At 56.9% G+C, this 14,083-nt stretch overlaps 1 protein-coding gene across 6 annotated transcripts in view; it reads left to right on the forward strand.

Annotated features, from left to right (window-relative positions):
* The first annotated feature begins 7,635 nt into the window (after positions 1-7,635).
* Positions 7,636-14,083, forward strand: part of SUN1 (Sad1 and UNC84 domain containing 1) — a 300,496-nt gene continuing 294,048 nt past the window's right edge. For all 6 annotated transcript variants that reach the window (XM_081819203.1, XM_081819207.1, XM_081819206.1 and 3 more), the window contains exon 1: positions 7,636-7,648. The gene's annotated coding sequence lies outside the window, so the exon portion shown is untranslated. The remainder of the gene's footprint in view (positions 7,649-14,083) is intronic.

Genomic DNA, 14,083 nt, shown 5'->3' on the forward strand with positions numbered 1-14,083 from the left:
GCTATTGCATTTTTTTTTAAGATTTTATTTATTTATTTGAGAGAGAGAGAATGAGAGAGAGCAAGCACATGAGAGGGGGGAGGGTCAGAGGGAGAAGCAGACTCCCTGCCGAGCAGGGAGCCCGATGCGGGACTCGATCCAGGGACTCCAGGATCATGACCTGAGCCGAAGGCAGTGGCTTAACCAACTGAGCCACCCAGGTGCCCCATGATTTTATTTATTTAAGAGAGAGAGAGCATAAGAAGGGGGAGGGTCAGAGGGAGAAGCAGACTCCCCGCCGAGCAGGGAGCCCGACGCGGGACTTGATCCCGGGACTCCAGGATCACCACCCGAGCCGAAGGCAGCCGCCCAACCGACTGAGCCACCCAGGCGCCCCTGTTTCCGTCTTTATTTGCCTTCCACACTAGGGTATAAGCTCCATCTGCAGCCCAGACCTTTGCTTGGGGCTCTCCCTATGCCCTAGAACAGTGACCGGCATGCAGCAGGACCTCACTGTCCTCATGAGAGAAGCACTACCACAACCTCTCGAGCCTCAGTTTCCCCAGCAGCAGAGCGAGGAGAGCAGTTCGTGAACGCACAGCCCTTCCTAGCTCCCCGGTTGCACTGCAGGTGGTTCCACACCACAGGTAGCAATGTGCTTGTCAGGGACCCCTTTAGGCACAAAAGTTGAGTCCAGACGTCCCCATCACTGCGTCAGGGAGCCTAGAAGCTCCTCTGCGGGGGTTGGCCTTCCAGGAATACGCACCGCCCCTGCGTGTCCCACAGGTGAGGGCCAGAGGGTGCACGTCCGCGCCGCGACACCAGGTGGCAGCAGAGCGCCAGGGATGGTCCGCGGAGTCTGGAGCCTGGCGACGGCTGGAGCAAGCGCAGAGAGTGGCGGTCTGGCCCCGCCCCGCGGCCCAGGCCCCGCCCCCTCTCCCTCCGACCGTCCTGTAAAGGAATGTGTGCCATGGATGATGGAGTTGGGGAGTGGGGGCGGTGGGAGGGCTCTGCCAGCGGAGAGCCTTTCTAAGCCCCTGACACTCCTGTAATCATTACCAGGACCTGGTGTACAGATGAGACACTGACGGAAATCCCAGACATCTCCCTGGAACATGTGCGGCCCAGAGAAACCAAGTGGAGGGTGGGCTGAGTCATCCTGCCACGCTGGGGCCCTGGTGTGAGCTGGCCCCTCACCAACACCCCCATGGAGACACTGTGGGTCCCCTCCCACACCGGTCGGCTTAACGGTCAGCTCCAGCCTGAGCAGAGACACCAGAACCAGCTGGGCTCAGGTGGGCTCTGACCCTCAGCCCAGGTGGGCTCTGACGTGGGGCCTAGGTGGGTTCTCTGACCCCAGGCCCAGGTGAGCTCTCTGACCCCCAGTCCAGGTGGGCTCTGACCTGGGGCCTAGGTGAGCTCTGACCTCCAGCCCAGGTGGGCTCTGACGTGGGGCCTAGGTGGGTTCTCTGACCCCAGGCCCAGGTGAGCTCTCTGACCCCCAGCCCAGATGCGCTTCTTGGCCCAGCACAGTTCTTCCCCACTTCCTCCCACTGCCCCACACTGTGATCTGGTGGTGGTGGACTTGGAGGACAGCTGTCCAATGGGGTTCACAATGAGACCAATCCTGAGATGCAGACACAGGAATTGGACCCAGGTATCCAGGTCCTGTCTGCCCTCATGTCCCCTTTCCCCTGTCCATTCCCAAATGCCCTTTTAGGGTCTCTGAGCAAACTCAAAACCTAGTCTTTGGATTTATTCCCAACCAGGCTGAGAAAGCATCTTGCTCTTAGCTGTGGCCAGGAGGACCCCTGAGCTGTCGCCCTTGAGGGGGACCCTAGGAAGGTCTCTCAAACTGGTAACTTTTGCACCCCTCTGAGGGAGCCATGGAGTTTGGGAACCCACATGCTGATTCTAACCTGTTCTCCTAGTGTTTTGTACTAAAATAACACAGATGTCCGCTGGCATAGAATTCAGATTTTCCATTAAATCCTATTTAAAAAACAGAAATGTTGAAGAAATTCTGAATCTGGGTAGGGCTGATCCAGGTCAACGGCACACTTTTAGTGCCCTTTGGTTTTAAAGGTGTGCCCACAGAAATGTTCAAGAACATCCATGGGAAGCCACCATCAAGCACTAACACCCAGTAAGTGCAGCAGCGGTATGAGCAGGGCACCAGCGGGGGCAGGGTGGGGGCAGGGCCATGACACAGCAGCCCTGGGTGCTGGGGAGGCCTCATGCGAAGGGTACTCTCATGGGGAGAGGCAGGGTAGGGCAAGCCCATCCTCCAGCTTGGCATCTCCCTCTTCCCTGGAGCCCTCCCCAGGCTCCCCAGGGCCTGCCCACCCCTGAGCCCCAGACCACACCTCGGATGACCAGGGGATGTTAAAGATTGGTTTTTAAAGGTAAAATTGTGACTATCATACAAGGATAAAATGTATCAAAGATTTTATTGAACCCATTAATTAATGAGGAAACCAGTAGTGTGTTCGAACTAGCTGGCAGAATTCAAAACACCACATTAAACAGGAAATTAGGAAGGCTGAAGGGAATTTATAAATGATGGAAGGCAGGTCTCCCCACAGGGCAGTGATCGATCACATTCTCCAAACAAAACTGACTTCATTTCTAGGGCCGTGCATCAGGCCCTAGAGAGACGGGGAGGGCCCAGCAGGGTGTGCTAGACGGAGCCCCTGCAGAGCCTCTCGAAAATGCTCCTACACGGCCAGTCACTTTCTTGCTCCCTTGTCTCAGACCCCACAGGTCTGGAAGCCCAGCTGCAGGCTCCCTGGAGCCAGGCTCCCCACCCATCTGGCCCCATCGCCTCCATAATCAAAACCGTCATCCAGTCAGCCCTCTCTGGGTTAAGGCCGCTTGGGCTGGCCCTTCTGTTCTTGTAGCCCGGTAATTCCTAATGAACATCCTTTCCCTTGTCTGCAGCCCTTCATGTTTCCGGGCATTGGGTGTGCTCTGCTCATCAGCGGGCAGTTTGAGCCAAGCTCCCAAAGACCTCACAGAAACAAGGCTTGTTCAGAGTGAGGCATGCACTTGTTCCTGCGTGGGGATCTGACGGGGCCTGGCAGTTGTCATACGGCTTTGTAAAGGGCAGAGCAGATTGGCACAGATGTCAGGGTCACAGGGGTCTCCACTGGCGTTGGAGTCTTTGGAGTTTTCTCTGTCATTATTTCCTCCTTACCAGTCCTGCAGAACACACAGACTAACACCTCCAGCCCTCGAGGCTGGAGATGCGTGGAGAAATGCGCTGGCCCCACCAGCAGGCCCTAGTACTCCCGAGTCCATGTCATCAGTCAACAAGAGCTCACCAGCCCAGGAGTGCTGGGCATGCTGGCCTGGGACTCAATCCCAGGACCCTGAGATCATGATGTATTTTTCAAATACCCCAAAATGCACTTCATGATTCTGGAAGCTTCAGCTGGTCTGCAATTACAAGGAGCCCTAACTAAAAGTCCGCACAGCCTCCCCTATCAAACAAGATTAATCAGTAACAAGCTGTAATGTTATGAGGTCATTTCCCAACACACAGTAACTCCTGGGCAACCCTATCTGATGGCCAACATGTAAAGCCTCGGGAACTCTCCCGCCTTTATCCGTGTGCCGTGAGCCTTGCGCGAGATGTTTGTCTTTGGTTGAATTATGGTGGGTGTTGTTTGGCTGCATGTATCTCGACGGAGCTGGCGGGTGCATCTTATGGGGTATATGCCACGCAGATGGTCGTCTTATTCAGGCCAAGACCACATTCCCGTAAAGGGGAGGACCTCGCCCCAACAACCGCCCCCTTCCCCAGCACCTCTCTCCGTGAAGCGGCCAGAGCGAGTCCTCATGACGTCACCCAAATCTCACCATTCACTGATACGTGATATTTGCTCTCCATGGATCTCATCATACTTGTCCTGGCCCAGCCCACAAGGCCTGCATGCTGAGTCCTTGCTGGCCTGCACACCTCGGTCCTCGTGCCGCCCCTGCCTCCACAACCGCCTGGCGTGGCAACCCCTCCAAGACAGCCACAACAACGTGTCCAGCCCACGGCTCCTCTTGCAGGACTTTAGGAAGGTGGATCGGGGTCTCCTGCCCTGGACTCTGGACAGGGCCCCTGACGACCTGCAGCCCTGAGCTGCCACGTCGGGGTCTGGGTGCCTGATGCTGCCATGTTGTAAGGATGCCCACGCCGCCCACACGAGAGGCCACATGGTGAAGCCCCAGGGTGACAGAGAGAGAGAGAAGCGCCTGCCCAGCCCCAAAGCAGCAGGCCCTACTGCGACCGAGCTGGAACCGCCCAGCCAAGCCCTTCCTGACATTCAGCATCCCCGGGGGTGTGGAATGACCATTGTTGCTTTGAGCCACGGAGCTGTGGAGTGTCTCCTTACCCAGCAACAAGACGGCAGACTTCGCACACCTGCTTAGCCACCTCCAAAGGCCTGGTGCAATGCCTGGCATTCGAATGGCAGACTCCAGCGCTGTGACCCACAAGCCGACCGCCTGAGTGAGTGGGCGCACAGGTGATCATGGCAGACAAGGGGCGGGCTCAGCAGTGGGTCACACACCAGCGGGTTGTGGGCAGTGTGGGCCCAGGAGAAGGGAGGGACTGATAAGCCGCAGGACTCCGGGGTCTCGGCGGGTGGAGGGGTCCCTGCTCTGAGGGCCCAGCAAAGAGGACTCTGTCCACATCAGCGATGCCCTGGTGCTGAAATGGAAGGGAGGCCAGAGCCTGGTCCAGCCCAGTCCCCAGCGCCCAGGTGTGGACTCTGCCACGGAGAGGACAGTGTGGTCGGGAGGGTCACTCGTGGGGGGAAAGCTGAAGGGACACCGGTCGACCTGGGCACCATTCTTGGCAGGTGGCACGAACCAGCTCATCCGACCTTGGACAGATGGGCGGCTGCACGGCCCCTCGGAGATGAAGCGGGCAAGCACAGAGACTAGGAGAGCAGTCAGGTCCCACGGCCGCAGCGTGTCAGAGCCAGCAAGGGATCGTTTGGCTGAGCTCACCTCAGTCTTGCTCCTCTGTCTTGTTAAAGGAATACATCTTTTTAAGATTTTATTTATTTGAGAGAGACAGAGAGAGCACAAGCAGGGGGAGAGGCAGAGGGAGAGGGAGAAGCAGTCCGACGTGGACTCAATCCCAGGACCCTGAGATCATGACCCGAGTCGAAGGCAGACGCTTCACAGACTTAGCCACCCAGGCGTCCCAAGAAACACATTTTTTTAAGAGAGAGAGCGTATGTGTAAGTAAGCAGGGGGAGGGGCAGAGGGAGAGAGAATCTCAAGCAGACTCCACACCTAGCATGGATCTCAGTGCGGGGCTTGATCTCACGACCCTGAGATCACAACCAGAGCTGAAATCAAGAGTTGGATGCTTAACTGACTGAGCCACCAGGTGCCCCAAGAAACATATGTTTTTAAAAGATTTATTTATTTATTTGAGAGAGAGAGAGAGAGCAAGCAAGCTTGGGGGGAGGGGCAGAGGGAAAGGGAGAGAGAAAACCAAGCAGACTCCACGCTGAGTGCGAAGTCTGATAGAAGGCTCAATCCCAGGACCCTGAAATTGTGACCTGAGCTGAAATCAAGAGTCAGACACTGAACCGACTTAGCCAGCCAGGAGCCCGAAGAAACACATTTTTAAAGCAGGTAGCTTTCTGTAGAAAGTAACAAGAACCCCACTTGGCCTCCATGAGTCCTCCCAGCCAGACTGTTTCAGAGGTTTGTAAGTTCCTTTGCAAGTGATGACCCAGCCACTCAGTGAAGTCTTCCAGCACCCCTTGTTTGCAAGCTGGTGGCAGCCCCACTGGCTTCTTGCGGCCCACACAGAGGGCTGGGCCCGAGCGTGAGGCTGGCAGGACAGCTGAGCCCTCGGGCCCACCACTCACCAGCACTGGCAGCCAGGAGCACAGGGGTGGTCTAAGCCCTGGGTCCATGGCTCAGGCGGGGACAAAGGTGCTGCTTTATAGTTATGTGGCCCTTTATGGGAACAAGAGGGCAATTCTCCCTCTAAAACGGGTTCTGCCGTTCTATTTCTTATTATATCATATACACACACTTCTCTATATGTGTACATATGCATATATATATACATCTGTCTCCATATACATGTCTTTATGACCTCATCTGAGGTCATAAATGTCATTAAATATTCCAAAATATCACTTGGAAAGCTGCCTGGAATCCCATCGAGTGGATGGCATAACTAATTTGCCAGTCCCCAGTTCTGAGACAGGTGGTAGGCCCGCTCACGGTGCTCTCCTGGGAAGAACGCCCAGAGCCGGACGCGCTTGTGAGGCTCACGGTGCGTGTGGTCCAACCGTCCTCTAGAGAGGTCAGCTGAAGACGGGTGTGCAAACACATGGTCTCTCCTGTGGAATGGGTGTTCTCACGGCATTTCCTCTCACTCGGGCTTTTATCACTCAAAGACACCTTTGCCACCTGGGGGCAAGTAAAGTGCCCCTTCGTAGGCATGGGCGAGAGGAGCACTCTTCGTGTGGGCCGGGCCCCTGTGGAGGTGGCCAGGTCCCCACTGGGCAGCAATCCCACCCCAGCCAGCCTGCGGCTCCCTGGGCGGCCTGACCTCTCAGGTGTCTGAGTACCACGCACAGTCCACCTGTGACAACGTGGTCCTGACCATTCGCCTGGCTCCACCCACCAGTCACCAAATGATGTGCATTTTTGCTAATAGATTCTGAATGATTCACGAGGACTCAATCTTCTATCCCTGTGTCTCCTCAGCACCCAGTGAAGCCTCTTCACTCAGAAAATATTTTAAACACTAGGTAGGTGCTCAATAAACATTTGCCAAGCTGGTTGGGTCGACTTTATTTAAAATTGCCAAGAGTGCTGGCCTCAGTGACCAAGCAGAGCGTTTAAGCAACATATTTTAGCAGCAACAAAACAGCAAATTCCTAGGAATAAACATAACATGAAATTGCAGGATATACATAAAGAAAATATTAAGATGCTATAAGCAAAGTCAAAAGATAGTCAACCGACTGCGGAAAAAAAATCAACAATTATATAATAAACCATGAGCTAATCTCCAAAATATGTAAAGATCTCCTACAAAACAATAAGATAAACACTGGCAACCTAGTCGAAACATGGACAAAGAATACAAATAAGCAACTGGCTTTTTAACATATGGAGAGATGCTCAGTCACACTCACAGCAAGAGAGAGGCCGGGAGAAACGAAGAGAGATTTCACTTTATTATCCGGATCGGGAAAGAGAAAAGTGCTGGAGAACCTTCCATATCGGCAGACTCGCATCCAGCTGACAGAAAAGTTAGCACAGCCGCATGGTCGGTAAGTGTCACTGTCACTAAGAGACCCTGACCCCCTCTGGCCCAGCAACTTACCCTGTGCGTATGGTTGCACACGGGTGGATGGCTTCGGTACCGTCATTCACTGCGTCGTTGTTTATGACCTAAAAGCCCATTAATAGGAAATTGTTAAATAAATCATAATGGGCCCATAAAATAAAAAGGTTTTAAACAGAATGAAGCCTCGGATTTGGGCTTTAGTCAGCCAAGTGAGAGAAAGCCCCCCGCCGGTGCGCATCGAAGTGGCCGCACGGCCAGGGTGTGAGGCCCGGGGCAGCGCAGAGAAGGGAAGCCCCGAGCTCAGCGCCTCTCGCACAAAGCAGCTGCAGCCAACTGTGGCGCGAGCGGAGATGCCAAGAGACCAAGGGAGGCCATCAAGACACACAGCAGGCCAGCAAGGGCTTTCGCCGCCGTGGGAGGAGGTCCGGGGCTCCTCACACGGCTGGGCACTCGGGGGCAGGATCCCAGCGAGAAGACCTGCTCTGAGCAGAATGGGTGCCATCCGGGGCGCTGGGTCAGGGGGTCGTGTGGCAGGCTCCAGCACAGGCCCGTGGCTCGCAGGCCCAGCCTCAGCTCTGTCGTGATGCGTCCGAGGGGCTCAAGCCATGCCTGAAAGCCCCACGGGCATCGAGGGCAGGACACTCAGAACAAACGCCTCCACTCACACCTGCTCGCCGCCGGCCACTGCCCTCTGGGCCCCTCAGCACCAGGGTCCCCCCGCCCCACAGCACCTGCTGAAGCAGAAGTCAAAAACCCAACTGCGGGCGCCTGGGTGGCTCAGTCGTTAAGCGTCTGCCTTCGGCTCAGGTCATGATCCCAGGGTCCTAGGATCGAGCCCCGCATCGGGCTCCCTGCTCCGCGGGAGGCCTGCTTCTCCCTCTCCCACTCCCCCTCCTTGTTCCTGCTCTCATTATGTCTCTCTCTGTCAAATAAATAAATAAAATCTCTAAAAAAAAAAAAAAAACTCAACTTGCTGAGAATACCTGTGTGGTCAGCCCCCCACTTCTTTTTTTTAAAGATATTTTTTATTTGTTTATTTGACAGAGAGATAGAGAGCACAAGTAGGCAGAGTAGCAGGCAGAGGGAAAGGTAGAAGCAGGCTCTCCAGGGAGAGAGAAGGCAGCTGCTTAACCAACTGAGCCACCCAGGCGCCCCCCCCACTTCTTTTTTATACACGTTCTACTTTAGAACATTTTTAGTTGACAGAAAAGCCGTGAAGACAGTACAGAGTGCCCTTCTCTCCCGTCTTCCGTGTGTGTGGCCCACGCCACAGTTACCGACCGGTGCTAACAAGTGTCACTAGTTGGAGCCCACACTTTATTTGCATTTCAGTGTCCCCCCACTGGGCTCCTTGCTCCTTTCAAGCCTGCTGGCATTTCGAACCATGTGACTATATTACCTGTTAACTAAATTATTCTTATTATTTAACTAATTATTCTTATTATTCTAATTATTCTAATTATTCTAATTATTTCTTTTTCAAGCGTGTCTCAGTCCCAGTCTGGCCCATGAGTGGACCTAGACACAAGACACCCGGGCAGAAACCACCAAGGCCAGGTCAGGCTGGACAGGTGTGCCCTTCAGAGTCGGGGGCTGCCCTCCGGTGTGGGGGTGGGGGGAGGCGAGCGCACGGAGCCTCGAGCCGGCCCGAACCCTGAGGGGCAGAGACCGTGGTTGGCCCGAGTTCTGCCAGTGGATGAGGCAGAGAAGCAGCGGGGGTCTCTACCCGGCTGCCTGGAGCTCAGGACGGTGGCGGATGAGTGACAGTGTGCCTCCTGACCTCCGGGGCCGAGGCCTGCCACGGCGTGTAGGGCTGCTTTCCAGGAGAAATGCTATCTCAAGTGTGAAATCAGCCATTCCCGGGGCATGAAGTCACTGCTGGGGTTGGGCAAGGAGGGGGGCCCCCGGCTCACCCCGAGCCCTGACCTGGAATGGTCATTTCCCAGGGAAAGTGCGGCCGGCCCGCAGGTGCCAGGGTGCCCCGGGCAGGAACGAAGCAGCGGGCGCTCCCTCACCCATGCGCCCTCACCAAGGCTTGAACCACCATGGACGACACAGTGCGGGCTCTGGACCCGCACCCTCCCAGGCGGGCAGGAGGGTGCACCTTGACCTCTGCCTCAGCTTGCAGCCAAGCACCCGCGGGCCCACATCCACCAGCAGGGGCACCTTTGTCTGACTCTCCCACAGCGGCCGCAGCGGCAGACAGCCCCTCAGCAGCCTGTCCCTGTCTCCAGCCCCACCCTTAGAGCAGGGGTCCAGCCCCCAGTCTCAGTTTGAGGGACTAAGTTGGTAGGAGAATTTCCTCCAAAGCAGTGCTGAGGGATGGCCTGGATCTCCCCAGCACAACAGCCGTGGGCTCCAAGCTTCACCCTAGATACCCTGTCCATGCTTGCCTCAGAGGAGTCTCTGATCCCAAGTCCCTGACCATTGGCTGGTGGAGCTCAGTGCAAGGACCCCCAGGAAGGAAGGGGTGGGTCCGGGTGGCCCTCCCCCGTGGCTGCCCACACCCCCCACGGTGGAGCCATGCAGAGGGGCCCCTGGAGAGCCTGGTCCTAAGGGCTGCACTGCTGTCTAAGCCCTGACTGCCCCCTCCCGCCGGCCACCAGCCCTCTGAAAGGCCTTTTCATCCCTGTGTGGACAACACCAGTGGCCGCATCAAAGAACTTCTATGGAAAGTCATATTTTTCCCCAAACCAGAAAAGTTCAGGCTCAGAGCACAAACATTCAGCTCATTATTTAGAAATAACAAGTCCTCTGGGTCCTGGTATCAGATCAAAGCTCAGAAATTAAATTCTCCAAAAGAGGAGTCGGCCTGGGATCAGCAGATTTGTGTTTGCTTATTTTTTTTTCATTCAGCAGCTAAAAAAAGGGAATCAAAATCTGCCTAGCGGTTTGGAAGTCTGGCCGGGCTTTGCGAGCCGAGGAGACAGTGTGCTCCGGAGGCTCCTGGGCGTGGAGGCTGAAAATATTTGGTTGACAAGACAATGGAGACAACTTGGCAGTGTCTCAAGAATAGGTCTGCAGGAGGGCGATGGTCCCACTTCCCCACCCTCACCGACACACGCACACACATCTGCTAGGGCATCGGCACCCCGGGATCCACAAGTGAGCACACACGGAGACATGCGTGTGCGCACACCTCAGAGCAGCCACCAGCGAGAGGCATCAGGAGGCGCCACTCTGCACCCTCACCTGAGGAGACCGGGCCTGGCACGGTGGGGCAGTATGCCCCTGCACCCCAGGGAAGGCCCAGGGCACGTGCCCCAGGGTCCAGCCCCAGCGCAACAGCCCGAGGCCTCCCAGACCAGACGAGCCATGGACTCTTCTGCCCCTCCATCTCTGGGGCTCCCGGGCCCCACCCCGGCCCTGGGCCCCCACCACACCAGGTGGCACACCACTGAAGGAAGGTGCTGAGGGCACTGGGCCACCCTCACTGAGACCACACGTCACTGCTCGCTGCCTATCTCCAGGGGTCTCTCTGGCGTGGCCGGGCTGGGGCTCCAAATGGCAGGCCTCCACCACCCCTCTCCGCAGACCCTCACCCTCACCTGGGGTGGCCAGCAGACCGGGCACCCGGGCCAGGCCTAGCCCCGCTCCACAGCCCTGCCCCCTGCCCCCTCCCCTGGCCTCATCTGCGAGCATGTGACGCGGCCCCAGCCCATGAGATGGCAAGAGCCCTGTCTCAGCCTGCAGGAAGCGCACGAGGGCCAGGTGGTTCATTGTGGTCGGAGAGCCAAGTGCACGGTACCATCGCTGAGCCCTGAGTCACACCGGCCCTGAAGCCCACACCAGCTCCCACCTTCTGAGCCCAAGAGCCCATACACCCCTTTACTACTTTAGGAAGTTTCAGTTGGGCTTCCTCTTAACTGTAAATCCTGGAGGTTGCAGCCAGCGGTCAGTCCTCCCCATCTGTCGTGAAATGGGCATCTGCCTCCAAAGGCTGACAAGGTGACCTCTGCCACTTACCCCCCAGGGTGCCCAGCAGCAGTGACCCCTCAGGCCCTGCACACCGCCCCCCCAGCCTGGCATTGCTCACTATCCCTCCTCAGTCTCTCCAGGTGCCCACCCCCCCAATGTCCTTCCTGCCAACTGGCCTTCTCCAGGCCACTTCCTCTGCCTGATACACCTGATGCTCCCCCTCTCCCCTTCCCCCCTACATGTGATGCACTTGGGGCCTGCCCACATAACCCAGGACAGTCCCTCTAAGATCAAAGCCCCATTGTCATATACGCCCCGTGACACCCCCAGTTTCCAATAATTAGGATGTGGACATCTTAGTTTTTTGGGGGGAGGCACATTTTCCAGCCTACCACCTACACAAGTAAGCCTAATCGTGTGTGTACACATTCAGCTACATGACACGCTCACAAGCTCACACATGGAAACAGACATGCTCCCTTCACCTAGGTCCCCTAAAAGCAGAGCCTGGGACAAGGATTCGGGTGTGGGTGGTTTGGGAGGAGATCTCAGCAGCGGGACTGGGAGGGTGGAGCTGAGGGCAGGAGCCTTCACCAGAGGACGCTTCCCTGGCCCCGGGCCCCCTGCCCCGGGACCCTCTGAGAGACCACAAGGTTGGGGTATTGATCTATTTATCACCCGGTCCCTTGGCTTGTCAGCTGAGGGTCACTCCTGATACATTACCATGCTAGCACTTCCGGGGTCCACAGACAGAGCCTGGATGCAAGTACACAGGGGCAGGGGCCTCTGGGGCCGGACATGTCCATGACACCCACGTGCACTGCTGGACATGCACTTGAGCCCCCGCAGCATCCCGTGTCGGGAGCTTGTCCCAGAGCAGGATGCACTGCACGCCTCAGGGCGGATGCTCATCCCCATGAGGAGGGCTTGTGGGAGTGGACCTGGGGCACATCAGCACAAATTAGGGCTGCTAGTCTTGAACTTTCTCCCATAATTCCCGTCTGCAAGTTTACCACCAAACACCAAATAGAAGAAATGGGAAACAGCTGGAAATGCTGAAATGTGATGAATTTTTCCTCAAAAAAAATGATAAAAGTAGTATCATAGATAAGTGCATTTTCTAGGCAATGTTATCTTAGGCAACGTGTATTAATGGCATGAGGATAAGTGCAAATTAAGTACCTGGGTGCCAGAGCTGATACACAGGGCACCGGGGCCGGGCTGCCTGGGGCGCTCTGGGTGGCTGTGCTCTGGGCACAGGCCAGGGAGACCGAGCAGCCTCTGAGCAGCCTGTGGACCCGGAGCCAGACAGAGCCCGCCCTCCCGGACCCCCTCTGGGCAGAGCCAGGGGCCCAAGCATCACGCTCTCCTGCAGGGGTGCCCAGTGTGCCAATCCGCATGGCGGGCATGGGACCCACACCCTCCAAAAGTGCCTGTCTGGGCACCAACGTCAGTGACGTCAGCCGTCACACAGTGCCACTCCGAGAGAACTTCGAGCCCCTTTCACAGATGAGCAAACTGAGGCCCAAACTTAGGGATACCGAGTATCCCTAAGCCACGTTGCTGGAGTGGAGGTTATAGGTCTGTCTCACTCACTGCACACCTTCCCATCCCAGGTCTTGGGAGTGCAGGGCTCAGGATAGACTCACCCGGAGCCCCACTGTCTGGGTGTCGAGGGAGACACATGGGCCATCTCTGGAGTGCCTACAGGCTGTCCGACGTCCTAAGGACAAGGCTGTGGGGTGGCATTCCCCTGGGGTCCTCTGGGCTCTCCTGGCTGGGGCTGGGCACACCTGGGTTCTATGCTTCCTGTTGCCTGTGTGTGGTCCCGGGCAAGCCCCCCGCCTCGGTTTCCCCCTGCTGCAGAAGAGGCAGGGAGAGCTGGGTAACTGGGAGCCGTGTCCTGCAAGGTGAGTACAAAGTGCTCAGTAATGACCATTATCACTGCCGCCCCCATAAGCTCTGAGTCCCCAGGTGCCTGTCCTATCATCTTGGTGACCTCCTGAGCCCATGGTTGGCCTCCCCGTTCCGTATGTCTTTAGGAGAAACTGAGGCTTCTGGTAGAATCCCCTTCTCAAGGACATTCCCAGACCGAACCAGCTTGACCCTTTGCCTTTTACACCCTGAGCTCCTGAGGACAAAGTTTGCCGTGCTTTGCTCCCTGTTTGTCCCAGCACAGGCCCAGCAAACAGGTGTTCAGAGATCGTTGGTCGGCCTCCCAGAGGGCCGGCAGGGGCTTCCCCCTCTCAGGTCCTCACCAACCCTGCGAGGCCCCTCCAGTCCAGGACTCCACGCTGATGGCGGGGAAGCAGGGTCTGTGCTGCCTGCCCCAGGAGTCATGAGAACATCCGCGGAGCCACACCAGGCATGTCCTCGGGCCCAGGGTCCTCATGCGGCCCCCAGGCTCCGGAAGTAGTGGGGTCTGCACTCACTCACTCTGGGACATCCCACCTTCTTGGACCATCACACATTTGTTTCTAGAAACCTCTTGCCACCCGACCGAAGCTGTGTCCGGCAGGGGCAGGCGCCATAAACCACGTCCTACACGCCCGAGGTCACTGTGCACCCTGTCCCCTGCCTGCCCCTCCTTGACCAGTGGGGACAGCAGGCCTGGCAGGGGTGTGAGCCTGTCCCTGGCCCCAGCTGTGGAGCAGCTGAGCTCACTGGGAACCAGGCTGTGGCCTGAATGCAGCCCTTGTGTCCGGGCCCTCGTCAATAGCCTCCATAACCACCCAGCGTCCTATTGACTCAAGATAAGTTCCGGGAGGCCCAGAGCGGCTCTGTCTGGCCGTGTCCACCAGCCAAGGCTGGGCCGGGCCAGCTGGGTTTGGCAGGTCCTGCAGGCCAGGACCCAGCTCAGCA

The sequence above is a fragment of the Leptonychotes weddellii genome, chromosome 5 (assembly GCF_054177405.1).
Source record: "Leptonychotes weddellii isolate Sample4059 chromosome 5, ASM5417740v2, whole genome shotgun sequence".
Taxonomy (NCBI): Eukaryota; Metazoa; Chordata; class Mammalia; order Carnivora; family Phocidae; genus Leptonychotes; species Leptonychotes weddellii.